At 35.1% G+C, this 5,895-nt stretch overlaps 1 non-coding gene across 1 annotated transcript; it reads left to right on the top strand.

Moving 5' to 3' along the window:
- Nucleotides 1-4,263: 4,263 nt before the first annotated feature.
- On the top strand, nucleotides 4,264-4,398 carry LOC144296677 (small nucleolar RNA SNORA52). The gene has a single exon (XR_013363687.1). It is a non-coding gene; the product is annotated as a small nucleolar RNA SNORA52 (small nucleolar RNA).
- Nucleotides 4,399-5,895: the final 1,497 nt, after the last annotated feature.

The following is a 5,895-nucleotide window of genomic DNA, read 5'->3' as shown; positions in this document are numbered from 1 at the left end:
TGCATGTGTATATGTTTTCCTGTGTGATCTTTCCCAAGTGGGACATGCCATGCTATATTTGTTTTTAAAGATGAACAAGCATTTTAGAATAACTATAAAAATAATTATTTCAAATTTAAGATCAATTTCTCAATTTTCTCTTCTTTGACTCTCTGTACATATTAATTCAATTAACACCTAGACTCGAGTGATTCACACTATCTAAAATAAATAAATAAATAAATAAAATCCCAAGGCATTTTGAATGGCCTCCAGCAATTGTGCAATTCTTAGTCTGAAATAGAGGTCAGCCAAGCGATAGTTTTTTTTTTTTTTTTTTTTTTTTTTTTTTACCAGCGAAGCCTGTTTTCTGCTTCTATATATGGAGTTTGAATAAAGCCATCATAAATCAGATAGGATTAAAATTTAGGAAGTGATCATAGTACTGGTTTTGATTAGGGTTTTTTTCTATCTTTGTGTGAGTATGTGATAACTTGTGAGCCACTTATTTAGACCTAACAAAACCAGCCAGGTATAGCAGGAGAGACGAAGGACAGTGATGCCCATTACACTGCCTGTCATTATTAATTATGTACTTCCCATTGGAAATTGTACTTATTCCTAGCTGACAACTTTGGCTACTTGGGGTCTGTCTGTCTCTGGCTGATGATGTAGATTTTTTAATTGTGACAAAAATAAAGCTGATGGCAGGGTGGAAAGTTTCTGACATATGAAAGAGAAGTAGGGCATTTAATAGCATTTATTTCTGGGAGAAATTACAAGAATTTGTATTGAATTGGAGAAAACGACTGCAAAGCCAGGAAGGCACACTGTGCTACAGAGAGAAAAAAGCACATTTAGTCCTTACACATTCATTACCCACTGAGTTCAAAGAGAACATAGCTCTTTCTCCAGAGCCACCTCCATGATTAGGGCTTTACAGGATGGTGGCACTGCAAAATAAAAGCTGATTGGGAAAATTGCTAGTTGGTAGAATACACATTTTAAGGTTTACTGCACATACTGAGCTTACATAATACCATCATTACCTGTGACTACATCTGTGTGTGGTTAGTTAGAAAAGGTCATTTAATTTCTGAATCTTCTCACCCCCCACCAAAAAAAAAAAACCCTACAAAAACTGGCTAAAAGAATAAGATGGATGAATTTCTGAAATAATGTCAATAGCTTTTGAAAACTGCATGCTTTCACTTACTTTAATTTGTGCATTCTTGGCTCAAAGCAAACATTTCCCATTTCACTCTGCTTAAAGGGATATTTCATGTTGGAAATGAGCAAACAGAAAAACAAAATACTACAGAAATACATTAAGTTTTAAATGTCTATTTTATTAAATAATGGTGGTTTTCTCATTATAAAAGTCATATATGCTCATTGTATAACACATGGAAAAAAGAAGCGTAATCATAAGAAAACAAAAGTAGCCATTAATCTATTGCTAATATTTAAAGCAGATTCTTTTCTTCCTATATTTGTGTGTGTGTGTGTGTTGAGGGGATGTGAGAGTTAATATTTCTATATCCTTTCATTTTGCTTAAATTATACAATAAAACTTTCCCACATCACATATATATATATTTATATGTATATAGATGTATTTCATTATCCATTATATTTATGGACATATTATAATTTATTTATTTAGCCTTTTTTTACAATTATAGGCATTTACATTGAAAATCTAAAACAATATTGTGACTATCGATACATGACTTTCTTGTACATAATTTATTTCTCTAAGCTAGATTCCTAAAAATGTCACTGCACTATCAAAGTGGATGAACATGTATAATAAGTCTTTCAGTAACTGACATCCCATTTCAGATATGTTGATTAGTTTATACTAGCACCAACAACGTAGGCCACAAGTTTCATTGTGTCACCAATTAGTATTATCAAGTAAATATGTATTTTTATGGTGAATATTTATTTGCCAATTTGAATTAACAAACACAAACATTGTCTCATTTTTTAAAAAGGTGTTAAAAAGGTGTTATTTATTTACCCATGAAGACACACAGAGAGAGGCAGAGACATAGGCAGAGGGAGAAGCAGACTCCCTGCAGGGAGACTGATGCCAAACTTGATCCCAGGACCCTGGGATCATGACCTGAAACAAAGGAGAAGCTCAACCACTGAGCCATCCAGGCACCCCCTCATTATCACATTTTTTTAAAAGTAGCCCAAGGGACTGCCTTTATTTTATTTTTTTTAAAGATTTATTTATTTATTCATTCATAGAGAGCAAGAGAGAAGCAGAGACACAGGCAGAGGGAGAAGCAGGCTCCATGCAGGAAGCCCGAGGTGGGACTTGATCCCGGGTCTCCAGGATCACACCCCAGGCTGCAGGCGGGGCTAAACCGCTGCACCATCGCTGCTGCCCTCATTATCTCATTTTAATTGGCACTTAATTTATATCCTAATCTTTATCTTTCAGGTTAAGGTAACATGAAGAATGGAATGATACTAGACAGTCTTACATAGAGTCCTTTGGAGTCTTTCTCGGCACAAGTAAGGTCTTTAGTAACCACTCCTGACCATGACATGAGGCTGTGAACCAGAGGGACTGGGCATACAGTAATGATGATGCATGGCTTTAAGGGTGGTAGATCCCAACTGAATGTGCTTCTGTTCACACACACAAAAAAATACATTCTGAGAACTTGTAGAGTAATTACAGATTTCTTAACCAAGTCACATTTCAAGTATCTCAAAGTAGTGCTCAAAGTAAAGGAATTTACAAATGAATCCACTAAAACATTTTTTAGAAAATCTAAGAAATAATCTTAATGGTTTTTTTGAAATAATCTTAATATTACACATAAATCATCTAATGTGAGCCCCACAAAAACATGACCAAATCCGTTCAGGATATTTTTATTAGTTTCATTGTAGAAGGAGGAAAACTTACATCTATAAGTAACTTGCCCCATAGCTCACAGCTACTGGACACTGTGTTCTTTCTCTCTCTCTTTCTCCACACCCCTCATACATATTTAGACCACACATACATATGCACATATACAAATTCAAATATGTGTACAAATACATGTCTATATTTGAATTGAGTGTTTAATGAGTATATGTATTTGTGTACTATGGTTGTATGGGTACATTTTACAAAGAATAGTATTTCAGAGCTTCAGAAAGGTTCCGGCATTCATTAAAGACTAGATATAATAAAGAAGATTCACTGCTTTTTGATTCTGTCCAAGTTTCTAAGTTATCTGTGACTCATCTTCAAGATGAACTTTCTTGCCCTTTATTAATTGCAGGATACTATATCCAGATCTAAGAATGTGTGTCCTTGCCGGTGGGAGAATATACCCAGTGGATATTTATGCCCAGGGTCTGTCCAGTTCAGCCTCACTGTCAGTAGATCCAGACAATTCCATTTGCATAATGAACTCTCTGAGCTGTCTTTAAAGCCTCTGCCAGCAAAGATTAAGGAATAGCTGCCGAGGGATTATTGCTATATCCCCTTAGGTGAGCTCTCAGATGCTGTCTACTCTGAGTTGAATTGCTGACCCCTAATTTGAGGGCTGAGTGTTAGTGGTTTGCGAAGACTTCTTAAGTGCCTGAGTTTTGATTATCTCACTGACATCTAGAGAAAGGGTGGCAGGACAACAAGCCAGGCTAAGCGACTGAAAAAGGAGTCTCACATTAACAGGCAAGAAATTGAATTGCAGTGTTTAAAAAGTATTCATTCAGCACCCAATATCAGAAAAATTTGGCCAAGTTGTTTTGGAAAGTAAAAATTCCTATAGATTGACTAAAATTTCCCTTTTCATTGCAGTTAGAACTCCCTTCGCTGTGCAAACTGACGACCCCAAAGGTCATTTAGGTAGGGTAGATACTGAGACAAATTCAAAGGTAAACAAAACCATTGTTTAAGAAATATTTCAAATTATAATCAAAGTAATGTATATATAAACACAAACATAAAGCTACAAAGAAAAGCCACATTTTTTCTTCCTTAGAGAAAACTTCTTGGACTATTTCTATTTTAGTAGTCTTAATTATAAACTCAATAACTCCAAGTAATGTATTAATGCCATTAAGTCTCAATTTCTAATTCTTTAGCTATATTTATTATTTATTGTGAAAAATAGTCATTCTATATCCTGCAGTCATCCCTCCTCCCAGTGTGTTTTTAAATACAGTCTGTTGATTATTATCAATATATTCTTAAATAACTTGAATATTTATTGATTTATCCAATAACTTTAGGTATCTTAGTTTCTTCCTATATAAGAAGAAATATGATTTGGCCTAATCCCCACTGGTCAGCCTGTGGCCTTCTGAGTTTCACCTCAGGACCAGATCACTCTAGAAGCCTTACCCAGAGAAGTGAGCAGAGCTTCAGTAGGATTGTGCCAGAGGTGCTTCTAGATCTCGGTAGGGTGGGCATAGTAGTGGGGAGAAAAAATGATATCTTTCTACCTCCATCTACCACGTCTTTCCTAATACACCATCATTCAACTTTTCTCAGCTATACTTCTACAATCTTGTATTCGAAATTTATAACATTTATATAATTTTTTAAGCCTTAAACAGTACTTTTACAACCAGAAGCGTATTTGCCACCTCCCTGTGAAGGAACATTTGGCAAAGAATGGAAACATTTGAGATCATCAGGACTGGTGTCTCAAAGTCATCTACTGGGTAGAGGTTGGGGCTGCTGCTAAACATCCTACAGTGAACAGGATACTCTCCTACAGCAAAGAATTGTTTGGACCAAATGTCAGTAGCTCTAAGTTTGAGAAAACCTGGACTCTCTCTGTTTATTCTGAAAAACATAAACCACAAAAGACAATTTTTAAAATATTGTGTGATGGACCCTTTTGAAGAACCAGGTAATAGTTTCTATGCTATTCAAAGGAGAACGTTGAAAGCACCAAGGTTGAATGACATCCATTTTCTTAAACTTCTTTATTCAGTAGAAATCATGCCACATTGCTTCCTACCTGGATCATGATTTTTTTGTACATTTTTGTCATTCCTGGAATTTCTAATTTTAGTGCTTATTTTATTTGCTTATTTTAATCTCATTGAAAGAAGAAATATATATATTTCTTTATTATACTACTAGGATTATGCAGCTCTTTGAGAAAATGTCAGTTTTGTATAGACTGTTTTTCATGACTGCTGTGTGGCTGTCATACAGGAGTTTTTTTCTCCTCTCTCTTTCATGCTCCTCCCCAATCATTTCAGATTTGGCATCTTCATGTCTTAGATTCTTTTTTTTCATTTTGCCAATATATATTCTCCTGTAATTATTTCAAGAATGCTATAGCACAGATGGAAAGGTTTGAATACCTTTATACTTAATGGTTTAGAAAGCTAGGGAATCCCAGTTTCAAAACCATTTACCTCAAAACTTCGAGGATGTTATTTCACACTTAGTGATCCTGAAAAAGAATTTAATGTCCATATCACTCTAAATCCTTTGGAGATCTACACTCCCAAAACTTTTCGAGCTTCATTCAGTCTTGGTTAAATTTGTTCATTTAGGTTATTTTAGGCTATAGATTAAAAGGACAAAGTGAAATTAACATAAAAAAGGTGCTTATATTTTTCACATAAAACAAAATATGAAGACAGATGCTTATGGAGTTGATTTGAAGGTTCTCAGCTAACTTTTCTGAATCTTCTAGGTTCTATCCTTATGGTTGCAGGTTCACTGCAGCAACTTTAAGCATAGTAACCTCCTGACAATGCAAGAAAGTATGAAGAACTTCTCCTTTCCCTTTTGTTTTCCTCTTCCTTGTCTTCCTCTTTCCCCTTTTCCTCCTCTCTCTCTCTCTCTCTCTCTCTCTCTTAATCAGAAAGAAATTCTCCTTCTCAAAAATCCCTTTAGCCAACTTCCCCCTTTCATTTTACCAGCCATAACTC

This window comes from Canis aureus, chromosome 24, assembly GCF_053574225.1.
Source record: "Canis aureus isolate CA01 chromosome 24, VMU_Caureus_v.1.0, whole genome shotgun sequence".
Taxonomy (NCBI): domain Eukaryota; kingdom Metazoa; phylum Chordata; class Mammalia; order Carnivora; family Canidae; genus Canis; species Canis aureus.
The sequence above is the reverse complement of the archived record's forward strand: the minus strand, read 5'-3'. Positions and strand labels throughout refer to the sequence as shown.